The 13,931-nt window shown below is 39.0% G+C and overlaps 1 protein-coding gene across 1 annotated transcript in view; it reads right to left on the bottom strand.

The window, feature by feature from the left end:
• Positions 1-13,931, bottom strand: part of RORB (RAR related orphan receptor B) — a 203,879-nt gene that overhangs the window by 94,994 nt on the left and 94,954 nt on the right. The window lies entirely within an intron of this gene.

Genomic DNA, 13,931 nt, shown 5'->3' with positions numbered 1-13,931 from the left:
AGAATATGTAGGTAACAAAATGAGGCTTTGAATCCAGTCCTTGTCTGGGCTTTATTACTGAGCTGAAGGGGACTCTGTTTTGAAAAAAAATATAAGTCATGTTGAAAAAGGGGACCTCTGCAGTTATGTTCCAGTAATGGAAGAAACAGTAAAGAGACACAAAAACACCCAGTTAAAATTAGGATTGCCAATTCATTCATCTACTACTGAAGTCCCCCATTTCCTTAATTTCACTTTTTGCTCTTCCTGTCTATTTTACAAAATTCAGTTCAGTTCAGTTGCTCACTCATGTCTGACTCTTTGCGACCCCATGAATTGCAGCACTCCAGGCCTCCCTGGCCATCACCAACTCCTGGAGTTCACTCAAACTCACATCCATCGAGTTGGTGATGCCATCCAGCCATCTCATCCTCTGTCATCCCCTTCTCCTCCTGCCCCCAAACCCTCCCAGCATCAGAGTCTTTTCCAATGAGTCAACTCTTCGCATGAGGTGGCCAAAGTATTGGAGTTTCAGCTTTAGCATCAGTCCTTCCAATGAATACCCAGAACTGATCTCCTTCAGAATGGACTGGTTGGATCTCCTTGCAGTCCAAGGGACTCTCAAGAGTCTTCTCCAATACCACAGTTCAAAAGCATCAATTCTTTGGTGCTCAGCTTTCTTCACAGTCCAACTCTCACATCCATACATGACTACTGGAAAAACCATAGCCTTGACTAGACGGACCTTTGTTGGCAAAGTAATGTCTCTGCTTTTGAATATGCTATCTAGGTTGGTCATAACTTTCCTTCCAAGGAGTAAGCATCTTTTAATTTCATGGCTGCAATCACCATCTGCAGTGATTTTGGAGCCCCCAAAAATAAAGTCTGACACTGTTTCCCCATCTATTTCCCATGAAGCAATGGGACCAGATGCCATGATCTTCGTTTTCTGAATGTTGAGCTTTAAGCCAACTTTTTCACTCTCCACTTTCACTTTCATCAAGAGGCTTCTTATTTCCTCTTCACTTTCTGCCATAAGGGTGGTGTCATCTGCATATCTGAGGTTATTGATATTTCTCCTGGAAATCTTGATTCCAGCTTGTGCTTCTTCCAGCTCAGCATTTCTCATGATATACTCTGCATATAAGTTTAATAAGCAGGGTGACAATACACAGCCTTGATATACTCCCTTTTTTTTTTTTACAAAATTTTTTTATTTTAGAAAATTACTAATTCCTTGTTCTGAGTCTGAGGACAAATGATTTCAAAGAATATTCTGACCTCAAATATTAGCAATTTTTTAAAGGGATGTTTTTAAGAGCTCTATAATGGAATGTTCAATGAGTTCTACCTGTGCTACTCTGTGAATGTTAATATTGTGTTTCATTTTATAGAAAAATCATAGTCAGAATAATTTTTTGCTAAGCAGGCACATAGAGCCTTCATTTCTTTCTGAGTTCCTTGTTTAGAAAAAAAAAAACCCTCATCTAATGGTCAGTGCCAAATCCAAAGGAAAACAAGAAGAAATAGGAAACGTTAACAGTGAAAGCAGGCCAGAGAAATATGCAACTGTTTTCCTCAGAGGATTAAAAGGTATCTTGCCTTGAATCACTTTGTACCCATACAACAAGGTAATACATGTACTTTAGCTGACTAAACAAGATTCCATTGATAGCTTAAAAGCTCTGAGTGTTCTTATGTAATGAATATACTATTTCATGTACTAATGGTCCCAAAAGAATGAGAAATGTTTTTTTAACCTTTCCTTCAGAAGAAAAGTTAACTGAATGATGAATTAAGAGTATAATACCCTTGTTCTAAATCAAAGACTGTCCAGCCATAATGAATGATGATCTGTAATAATATTACATTATATATAATGCATTTATTAGGATTAGAGGTAAATTCATTTCCATCACTAGCTTTGGCTCATAAAAGTATTACTTTATGTGAAGATAAAAAGTGGGTATTGATTTCTTTTGAGGCAAATATCAAAATTTATTAACCTGAGTTTGCCAAGGTCAATATTTTCCTTATAGAGAAATATATCCATATGTTTATTGAGGCTCTGAATCAATTTTGTATTGTTGCACATATCAGGCCCTTTTAGAGTTGTAGAATAGCAAAGTCAGGTGGAGGCTTCACCCCGGTCCCTGATTTTCCAGGTGAACAAATTGATTCTCACTTAAAGGGAGGGGCTTGTCCTAATTACCTCACTCACCCCACATCATGCTGGTGAGAAAGCATGCCTGCTTAGGCCTAGTGCCATATTTTTGCCACTGTATCCTCCTGCTTTCATTAGATATTTTAAAAGTTGTCTTCTAAATCCAAAGAAACCTTATTATAAATAAAATTCCTACAAGCAACATAGAATCCTGTAGCTCAGGAGCCCTGGTGAAAAGGGAGAAATGATCAGAATCTTGTGACAGTTTATACAGAATTATATTAGAATAGCTTTTCAAAAAAGAAGACCCAGTGACTGAACAGGTTTCTAATGCTAGCAGGAATGGCAACCAAAGTTTCATATCTTTATATACACACACATTTGGGGAGTGTCTTCCACACTAACTCTAGGCTTGGTCATGTGACATGCTTTGGCTAATGGGTTAAGAGCAAATTTGACAGAAGCAGAGGCTTGACATGTGCTGGGACTTGCCCTCTGTTGCTGATTAGTAGGCTAGCCTACTGGAGGATGTCAGGCCAGCTGAGGTCCCTTTGACCACCCAACTTTCCAAACACCAGACAGGTAAGGCCATCCAGGACCATCCTTTCTCAGCTGAATTGTCAGCTGACTTTGAAGATCAGCTAAACTGGCTCGACAAAAGAACTGCCCAGCTGATCCACAGAATTACAATTAATAACACATATTTGTTCTTAAAAGCCCCTAAGTTTGGGGACTTTCCTGGTGGCTCAGTGGTAAAGAACCCACCTGCCAATGCAAGAGACAAGGGTTTGATCCCTGGATTAGGAAGATCCCCAGGGAAAGGAAATGGCCACCAACTCCAGTATTCTTCCCTGGGAAATCCCATGGACAGAGGCTCCGGGAAGGCTACTGTCCATGGGGTTGCAAAAGATTCAGACATGACTGAGTGACTAAACAATAACAAAGTTGTTGGGCTAGTTTGTTAGGCAGTAAGGCTAACTGACATACTTGGAGATCCATTATGGAGTTAAATCAGATATGATTGAAAAACACAGAAAGCAACATAACATAAAATAGATAAGTGGCTTATTTCAAGTTCATCCAGGTAGTCTGGCAATACTTGAATCATTCAAAAAATAAAAACCAATCAAATTATTTCATTTTCAGAAGTGACAGATGTTCTCATATAATAGTAACTTTTAATATAGAATTTCATTTTTTCCACTGGGAAGTGGTCAGGAGAGCTGATATGAATTTTATCTAACTTGGGCATTAAAGTTCTGACCAGTGCAAACCCAAATCCTGAAACTGTCCATTCAGAGTACTGTGAGTCAACCGAGGCGAAAACCGCCTTCAATAATTTTATCTTTATTAATTTATAAGTATTCCTATCTTTCATTACACCACTGATAGCTTAGATGATGCTGTTGTTAATTTTATTGATGGGGAAAGTAAAACCCAAAGTTAAACAATCTGCTCTTCAAGGTATTACCAGCTAATGTTGGTATTAAGACAATGGACACATTGGTTAGGAGTTGATGTCAGACAAGACTTTTGATACAGAGCAAAGGATAAAGAAACAGGACAATGCATCTTCTCTGACATATGTAAGAGCGGGGTATGTTGTTAATTTTATGATTAAACCAAAGTTAAAAATTGTGTTTAATTTGACCAATCTCTGAGTGATGTTAGTACATATTATCAGGGTTTCTGTCACAATCTCTACTTCAATCTTAAAGTACATGGCAAAACATAAATAAAAAACATTTGCCAGATGCAGATAGATTTCAATTTTGCCCATGTGGAGTGTTATAACACAGAAGCAGAAATAAGTATTCCTAAAATAAAATATTATGAAAATGCACATATAAAACATGCACACACACATACACATACAATTCTATTTTTCCAGAGTCAATAGTACAAATAAAAATAAGTTAAATATGTTTCTTTACAATATAAGTTACTTTATTAGTTCTAGAGTTTCATATGCCATTGGGATCTGTGGATCATTGACACTTTGATAAATTATGGATATCTTCGGTGCTAATATCCTCTGTGGAAAAAGAGTGCTGTGTCTGTAAGGAGTGAGGAGGGATGAGAATTTTGGAGGCAGTGAAAATACTCTATATGATATTATAGTGATAGATTCATGTCATTATACATTTATTCAAACCAACACCGAGTGTGAACCCTACAGTAAACTGTGCACTTTGGGTGAGGTATCACTGTGGGTTCATCCTTGGTAAAGTATGTACCATTCTGGTGAGTGATGCTGGTAAGGAGGGAGGCTATGCATGCGTGCGGGCAAGACGGCATTGGGGAAATCTCTGTACCTTCCCTTCAATTTTACTATAAACTGAAAATTGTTCTAAAAATAATTTTTAAAAAAAGAGTGAGGTGTAGATACTTTAAAAGAGTCAAATGCTCACACACTTACATAGAGGGATAATATGCACAAACCTAAAAGAATTAGTTGAAACCCAAATGTGAATAACTTCTAATGGGATTGGGGCGGAAGCAGTGATCAACAGGATAGTACCCACGAGGTGATTCTTCATAGTGTGGTGGCTAGGACAAACCAAGAGTTGTCTCTAGCTGTCAGCAGCACTCCGCCCAAGACAAAATTCAGAGAAAGGAAGAGGCTTACCAAGATTACTGAATGGAAAGAGATATTCAACTTCATAACCCCCCAATAATTTATAATTTTGCTTAAGAAAAATCCAAAAGCAGATACTTGCTTCTATTCTTTATGTTGTCATTCAGTCAGTCATGTCTGACTTTTTCCAGGCCCATGGACTGCAGCATGCCAGGCTTTTCTGTCCTTCACCATTTTCTGGAGCTTGCTCAAACTCATGTTCATTGAGTTGATGATGCCATGCAACCATCTCATCCTCTGTAATCCCCTTTTCCTCCTGCCTTCAAGCTCTCTATAAAATGTGGTCATTCAACCTTTGGAGAATGCCATTCACTGTTGTTTTTCATATATTACTCTTTTGTTCTCCTATATTTTTTGAAATTAGCCTAAGGAGAGTGGTTTCCAAAATTTTGAATAAAAAGACATTGGAGTAGGAAATAGCAACCCACTCCAGAATTCTTGCCTGGAAAATTCCATGGACAGAGGAACCTCATAGGCTACAGGTTCACCTGAGTCGGATACGACTAAACACACACACAGGTCAGGCAGGTTTTCAGATCATCTTAAGCTGTACTTTCAGAATCTGTTGATTGGGAATATTCCCAGTTATAATACCCTAAATAAAGTATCTAAATGTATTGGGTTGGCCACAAAGTATGCTCGAATTTTCCATAAGACCTTATGGAAAAACCTGAATGAATTTTTTTGGCTAACCTAGTATCTGTATGAGATAATATTTATTCAGTCTTCAAGCAACACTTTGTGCATAAATAGATTGTGTGACTCTTCCATTATTACCCCAAGGGTCTCTGGTTGGACCACCACATTAATGCTGAGATTGAAAGGGGCATGAGACCCTAGTTCACCAGAGCCCGGGGAGTATTGTCATTTTCAGCATTAAGCACTTTTTTAAAAACCTTTTTATTCTCATTGGGATATAGCTGAGTAACAATGTTGTGATAGTTTCAGGTGAACAGTGAAGGGACTCAGCCACATAGATACATGTATTCAACACGAAACACTTTATGTATGGTTGTTTCGTAAGCAACAACCCAGCTTCACATCTACTGATAGCCAGTTCCAGTGCCAGAAGCTTTCGCCATTTAACCAGCGATCTCACTTTGAAGGCAGCCCCCAGGCTCGTTCCACTTCTGCTTCCCTTTTGTTTAAAGCTCCATTAGTTTGAAGGTCTGTGACAATAGTCACTGAAGAGTAAATTGAAACTGTTGCAAAGCGTGTGTCTCCATTATCAATGAACAATGACTTTAAATGGAATAAAGTAATGTCTAGCTGAGTGTGTTCTTAATGCTATCCTCTGTGATACTGAGCTGACATGAAGAACATTAGACACTTGAATCAATAGAAAACCTTTCCAATGCTTTGAATGGCACCATGAAAGTCCCAGACAGCTCTCTTTAGAGCCTAGCACACTGTGCTTCCTGGAGAAATAATAAGAAATCAACATTTAAGTGAGTGTTTACTTACACGCCAGTCATTATACTGAGTTAGTCACTGTTTCATTATCATCTCATTTATCCTCACAGCAACCTTATAAGTGGTTATATTTTCCTAATACCCATTTTGCATGAGGAAACTGAGGCATAGAGAAGAGAAATATCTTGCCTTGCCTAAGATCATGCAGCCAATACAACCCCAGACAGACTGGCTCCAAAGAAACTCTCCACCACTGCATCATACTGTCTACAGGGCTGCTGAAATGACACAGAAGTAATTAAAAAAATAAATAAGGCAAGGCTCATATAAATAGTAAGACTGCACAGAAGATGGGAATAGACTTCTATATGATTCACTATGCTGAATCTACCAGTAACAGCTCATTTAGTGATATCAGTGGCTTTTAACTCTCAGCCTGTCCAGCTATAGTCTCAAGGTTACAGAGAAAGTTTATGATCATCAAGACTGGCACACACAGTGAGAATTTGCTGTATGATACAGGGAACTCAAACTGGGGCTCTGTGACAGCCTAGAGAGATGGGATGAGGTGTAAGGTGGGAGGGAGGTTTTAAAGGGAGGGGACATGTTTGTACGCATGGCTGATTCATGTTGATGTATGGCAGAAACCAACACAATACTGTAAAGCAATTATCTTTCAATTGAAAATAAATAAATAAAGACTGGCACACAGAGGGACAGCACAAGCTAATCCTCTGCAAGCTTTCCTCACCATCATAACATTCCTGGCAGGTAAGTTTCAATATGTACCTGCTCTACACAGAGACAACGTTTGCATAAACTTAAGCAATGCCATCAAAGTTCTCAACCTATTTCTTAATGAGTTTGTTTTCCAGCTGAGCAAATGCTGAATTCTGCCTTACAGAGGAAAGAGACATCTTTAACTTGTAGACTTGCCCACCAGAACTGACACATAGCATATTGCAACCCAGCCAACATTGGCTCAAAAAGCAGAGAGGTTTAGAGCTAAACAGTATTTGCTCCTTAGATGCTATGCCTCAGGAAGGATAAAGCTGGTTTGTGGTCTGAATTGCTTGTCTTCTGTAACTGACAGATCATCAACCTAAGGGTACATTTTAGAAGTCTACTTGACTAGACAAAACAATTTTTTTTGGCAGATAAATGATTATCTGCAGAATTAGTAAATCAAATAAAATAATGAGCACTTGGAAATATAAACAATTCCAGGACTAGGTACAGAAAATAGATTGATAGGTCCACAGAGACTGTCAGGATGTTTGGGGAAGATTGTTGGGACATGTGCAGCTTTGGAAATTGTCTGTGTGGTGCAAGCTGGACCTTTAGTCCGTAAACTGCTTTATTAGCCATCTACTGAGGCCACAGCAAATTTCTTTACAGAAACACTGGCCTGAGCCCTAGAGGAACATCTACGGGTTGGAAAGTAGGTTTGTGTCTGATCTGGAAGTGTGTAAGCCTTGTAGATTTTTAGGGAAATAGGATGGGCGGAGAAGGCAATGGCACCCTACTCCAGTACTCCTGCCTGGAAAATCCCATGGACGGAGGAGCCTGGTGGGCTACAGTCCATGGGGTCACTAAGAGTCAGACACGACTGAGCGACTTCACTTTCACTTTTCACTTTCATGCCTTGGAGAAGGAAATGGCAACCCACTCCAGTGTTCTTGCCTGGAGAATCCCAGGGATGGGGGAGCCTGGTGGGCTGCCGTCTATGGGGTCTCACAGAGTCGTACATGACTGAAGCAACTTAGCAGCAGCAGCAGGGGGAGCTAGAGATACATTCTCCACCATTCATTTGCACATAATAGGGCCCAGTCTGTGTGACGCACAGCTGCTAATGCAAGCATAGAAACCTTGGGACAAACAATCCCAGGCAGAGATATGAGCAAGAGAGCCACAGTAGTTCAAGTTCTTGAGTCTTTGCTTGAAGATACAGCAGCTTTCACTTTTCTATAATTTCAAATCAAATATTGACATCAACTAAATGAATGGATCTTTTTCCCCTCAAAAATAAGCTACTCAGATCCTATGTTTTGTCGCTCAATCTTGTCCAACTCTGCAACCCCAAGGACTCTAGTCTGCCAGGTTCCTCTGTCCATGGGGATTCTCTAGGCAAGAATACCAGAGTGGGTTGCCATGCCCTCCTCCAGATTCAGATCCTACAACTGTTCATATTGTGTATATAAGAACCTCAGGGGATCATGGGCTTCTCAGGTGGTGCTATTGGTAAAGAACCTGTCTGCCAATGTAGGAGACATAAGAGACATAAGAGAGAAGGTTTGATCCCTGGGTCGGGAAGATCCCTTGGAGGAAGACATGGCAACCCACTCCAGTATTCTTGCCTGGAGAATCCCATGGACAAGGAGCCTGGTGGGCTGCAGTCCATAGGGTCTCACAGAATTGGACACAACTGAAGCAACTTAGCACACATGCATGCAGGAGACACGCGGGAGATCATAAGCTCAAGTACCAGTACTGTCTGAGGCTTGGGGAGGTAACATACATAGTAGAAGGGAGATAAGCACAAGAGTGGGGTGTGGTGGGGACTGTAGTGAACTAGAAAGCACACACTCTATCCAAAGGAGCAGCTGCTGCTCAGATCCAGCTGAAGGCACTGAGTAGGACTGTAGACATAGAAGCAACCCAGGATTTTGTGTGATATCTTCCAATTTTTGAACGTTGGTAACTGACTCAAGTGTTTTAAAAACACTATAGCGGCAAAACAAAATAATATTTTTGGGAGTATTTGGCAGGCAGTCTGCCAATTTGTAACCTTTGTAGGGTTCTCTTCAATTTAATAATGTGCTAACATTTTTAAGTGGCACTGGAATTTGTTACCTGCCATTAGTAGGGCATGGGATCAGAGCCATTTTTCTCATATCAGTGACAATTTCCATTGGTCCATTTACCCTCTTGGCCGAGTTCTTTTTTGTACACATAACAAAAGCCATCTGGAAGCTGATTTTAGAGAATAAGTAGGAGGTAAATTAACCCAGATGGCTAACAGGTTCATACTTTGAACCTGAAATTCTGGTTGTATTAATATCATAGCCTAACAACTTAAGCAAACTAGTCATAAACTTTTCCCATTCTACTTAAAAGGTAATCTTATTTTGGGTGTTACTTCTTCTGACAGAATGAAATATTTCATCCATGCTGGGAAGTTCAAGAGGAGATATAAATAGACACTGAATAGACGATAGAATATTTATATTGTCACTACAAATCCAAGGAATCTGATTTTTTTCAACTGATTGATATGGCTGAGAATTTTTTATTTCGCTTCATGAGTACAGGCTTTAAGAAATAAAATAACAGTGCTATTTTTAAGATGTAAAATAACAATCTACACATGCATAAAGTGTATCGCAGGTGTCTTTGAGTTTCTAAAGCTCTAGAGAAAGAGTGGCATAAAATATACAATCAAATAATCCATTAGAGGGATGCCCTGTGTTCTAATGCCTAACGGTAGTCATGAATTCAATATCAAATAATGCTTGGCTCTCAGGGGCATCACTTCATTAAGAGAGAATTTCACCGAGAGTTACACAGACTGGAGCCTTTGAATAGACTGATACAGATACAGTTGTAGGGAGAGTGGAATATTTGAAGAGGAGCATGTGGGCTCATGTTTTATTGTTAATGCCTCTTGCTCCTTTGCATTTTGGGCTGAGGTCTGCAAACTTTTCCCTCTCAAGCCCATGGAGCTATTTCTTGTCATTCTGGTGAGGTTGTAAAGGCAATCAATTTATTGCTGGCAAACCTCACTTGTTAATAGCTTTCCTTTGATCTTAAGTTCCTGGGATAAGAGATAAAAAAAACAAAAACAAATCTGGTTTCCTTAGTAAATGATCTCTTCCCATCTCTATTCTGAAACTGGTCTTAGTTTTATTAATCAGCTGATGTAGGAGTGGAGCACATAGAAAATGCTTGTTTACAGCTCAAGAAAGAGTAGACCTTCTGGATCCTATTTCACTGCCCCCACCTTTGACAACGATCATTTTTTTTTTTTCAATTGAAGTATAGTTGATTTATATGGCGTGGTAACATTTTAAATGCCTGAGACTGCATGAAACTTTACTGTATAGATCTTTTGGAAGGAATGAGCTGACGTTCTTAAGATGCTGGTTAATTTTCATAAGGCAAGACAGAAGCTAGTAATACATCCTTATTTCCACTTAGGAACCCAGAGGAGATGTGCAGGTTCTTTGGGATTCTGTGTTACTAAGGTCAGAGACTTGAGTCCCTAGGGTAGAGGGAAGGAGTCAAGCTGTTTGCCCACCAGAACATCTGACTCCTTTTCCACAGCTTGACAGAACAAAACTTCATTCACTTCTAGAGATTCAGTGGAATATTTGATTCTAAAAAGCCCGTGGCGTTCCCTTACTTATTTCCAGATTACTAGAGAAATTTTCCTCTCTTCTACTATTGCTGTTATAAAAATTCGCTTTGCACAAAGTAACTGAGGCATGATTTATTTCAGGGACTTTCCCAAGGGAGTGTAATATCCTTATAAATCACTGGTACATTGAGTGTTCTTGCCACTTTCCTGAGCTGATTCTGAAAAATGTTTAGGACCAGGAGTTTCCTTCAGTCCTCAGAAGAGGATACAAACAGCTGCTTGATTTACCATCCCTGATGAATAAACTTTGGTGGTCTTAATTCCTTTCTTGGAAGAATAGTATATTCCTTAAAAATTATTATAGAATTCTTTTGGAGGATTAGCAGTAACAGGAAGACAGTAACATTCTCTTTTTAATTTTCCCATAGTGAAAGTGGTGGAAGTTGCTCAGGTGTGTCCAACTCATTGCCATCCTATGGACTGTAGCCCATCAGGCTTCTCTGGCCATGAAATTCTCCAGGCAAGAATACTAGAGTGGGTAGCTATTCCCTTCTCCAGGGGATCTACCTGACCCAGGGATAGAATCCTCTATTCTTCTGCATTGCAGGCAGATTCTTTACTGTCTAAGCCACTAGAGAAGCCCATAGCCACAAGGAATTATACTAAATGGACTTCGGTGTTGGTTTTACACTGTTTTCTAGGTAATAATTTTGGAAAGATGATTCTGGGTACCAATCAAGGGGCAAGATCTGTGAAATAAGTCAGAGAAAGACAAATACTGAATGATCTCACTTATATATGGAATCTAAAAAAGCCAAGCTCATAGAAGCAGACTGAAATAGTAGCTGCAGGAGATGGGGAGTTACAGACATGCAGGAGATGTTGCTCAAAGGGTATAGACTTCCAGTTATAAGATGAATAAGTTCTGGGGATCCAATGCCTAGCCTGATGGATATAGTTAATAACACTGTATTGTATAACTGAAAGTTGCTAACAGAGTAGATCTGAAACATTCTCACCATAACAACAAAATAATAATGATATAATTTATTATGTAAATAATAAATATTATGTAATAATAACAACGTGATATGTTAAATAACTTTATTGTAGTAATAATTTTGCAATACATATGTGTATGAAATCATCACATTGTACACTCTTAAAGAGATGGGAATACCAGACCACCTGACTTGCCTCTTGAGAAATCTGTATGCAGGTCAAGAAGCAACAGTTAGAACTGGACATAGAAAAACAGACTGGTTCCAAATCAGGAAAGGAGAATTTCAAGGCTGTATATTACCACCCTGATTTTTTAACTTATATACATCATGAGAAATCCTGGACTGGATGAAGCACAAGCTGAAATCAGGATTGTCGGGAGAAATATCAATAACCTCAGATATGCAGATGACACCACACTTACTGCAGAAAGCGAAGAACTGAAAAGCCTCTTGATGAAAGTGAAACAGGAGAGTGAAAAAGTTGGCTTAAAACTCAACATTCAGAAAACTAAGATCATGGCATCTGGTCCCATCACTTCATGGCAAATAGATGGGGAAACAGTGAGAGACTTTATTTTTTGGGCTTCAAAATCACTGTAGGTGGTAACTGTCGCCATGAAATTAAAAGATGCTTGCTCCTTAGAAGAAAAGCTATGAACAACCTAGACAGTTCATTAAAAAGCAGAGACATTACTTTGCCAACAAAGGTCTGTCTAGTCAAAGCTGTGGTTTTTCCAGTAGTCATGCATGGATGTGAGAGTTGGACTGTAAAGAAAGCTGATCACCAAAGAATTGATGCTTTTGAACTGTGGTGTTGGAGAAGATGCTTGAGAGTCCCTTGGACAGCAAGGAGATTCAACCAGTCCATCCTAAAAGAAATCAATCCTGAATATTAATTGGAAGGACTGATGCTGCAGCTGAAACTCCAATACTTCGGCCACCTAATGCGAAGAGCTGACTCATTTGAACAGACCCTGATGCTGGGAAAGGTTGACGGCAGGAGGAGAAGGGGACAACAGAGGATGAGATGATTGGATGGCATCACCGACTCTATGAACATGAGTTTGAGCAAGCTCCGGGAGTTGGTGATGAACAGGGAAGCCTGACACGCTGCAGTCCATGGGGTCTCAAAGAGTCAGACATGACTGAGCGACTGAGCTGAACACTAAACTTGCACAATGACATGTGTCACTTATATCTCAAAACTAGGAGAACAAAGGGGCAAGATACCAGAATAATTTCATTTTTTTGAATACTCATGCAAATCTTGGTAACAGGTAACACTGGCTTAGCAAATTAGCATAGAAAAATTCATGTGTATTTCATGCATTTTTTTGAGACTCTTTGGTGTAACAGGAAAGTTTATCTCAAATTGATGATTTCCTTATCCCTTCGGTTACACTCTTATTGAGGCTTACTACAATTGTGCCATTTCCAAGTTTTGCTTTCTAAACAAAAGCCTTATTAGGTGATTCTGAAATGCCTTCCAATGTTTCTTGGACAAATAAGTCTACCCAAATGGAACACAGACTCCACTGAGAGAAGTGAGCCAAGGCTGATCGACACAAGTTGAAATCAAAATCTAGTATTTTCAAAAGAGTCGGTGTTTTATAAAATACTCTTTTCTACTGCAGTGAATGTGACATGATAGGAAAAATGCTTCTCAAGTTCATGATGCAATTTACATTCGCAAGCAAACAGAACTACTTTTCCATCTCCCATGGAAAAGTATCTACCATCAACATTTTAATTGGTGCCTCAATTAAACTCTTGTGCTTGGTCACCTTATAGCTTTTTATAAGAAGAGAAAGGCCCAACCAGCAGAGTTCAGTTAGCCATGCTACGATTTAGAGAGGAAAGCCTTTGGGAATTCAGCCCTTTAACAATGCTAAAAGATGCTGCCAGCAATCTAAAACAGACAAATGCAAGAAAGAAAATTAAAAAGCGAAAAGTAAAGTGTGCTTTGCAATGTGTAAATCATCATTAATGTATCAGTAAATAAACAGTAGTTTTGCTATTGCTCAGCAATTTACATCTATCTAGTTTTAAGTTCCATGCCAGATTTGCTAAAAGTCAAAATTGAAAGTATTATGTACTAAATGTAAATTATTATTTGTTAGTCTAGGTGAGGAAACAGTGGAGTAAGTTTTGGAAAAATCACAAAACATAACTTGATCAGCTAAAAATATTTATATTCTATATATTATATATTTATATATATTAATAGAAAATGAGTATAGTTTATAAACTGGCTTGTTGGGAAGAGGTTTTCATCTACTCATATATATAAAATCAAGGTCAAGGAGTGACCTTTTCTCATGCAGATGATTGCTGATAACTGAGCTGAAGTCAGGCAGCACAGACAGAAGGAAATGG

Source organism: Bubalus bubalis, chromosome 3 (genome assembly GCF_019923935.1).
Source record: "Bubalus bubalis isolate 160015118507 breed Murrah chromosome 3, NDDB_SH_1, whole genome shotgun sequence".
NCBI classification, from domain to species: Eukaryota; Metazoa; Chordata; class Mammalia; order Artiodactyla; family Bovidae; genus Bubalus; species Bubalus bubalis.
The sequence above is the reverse complement of the archived record's forward strand: the minus strand, read 5'-3'. Positions and strand labels throughout refer to the sequence as shown.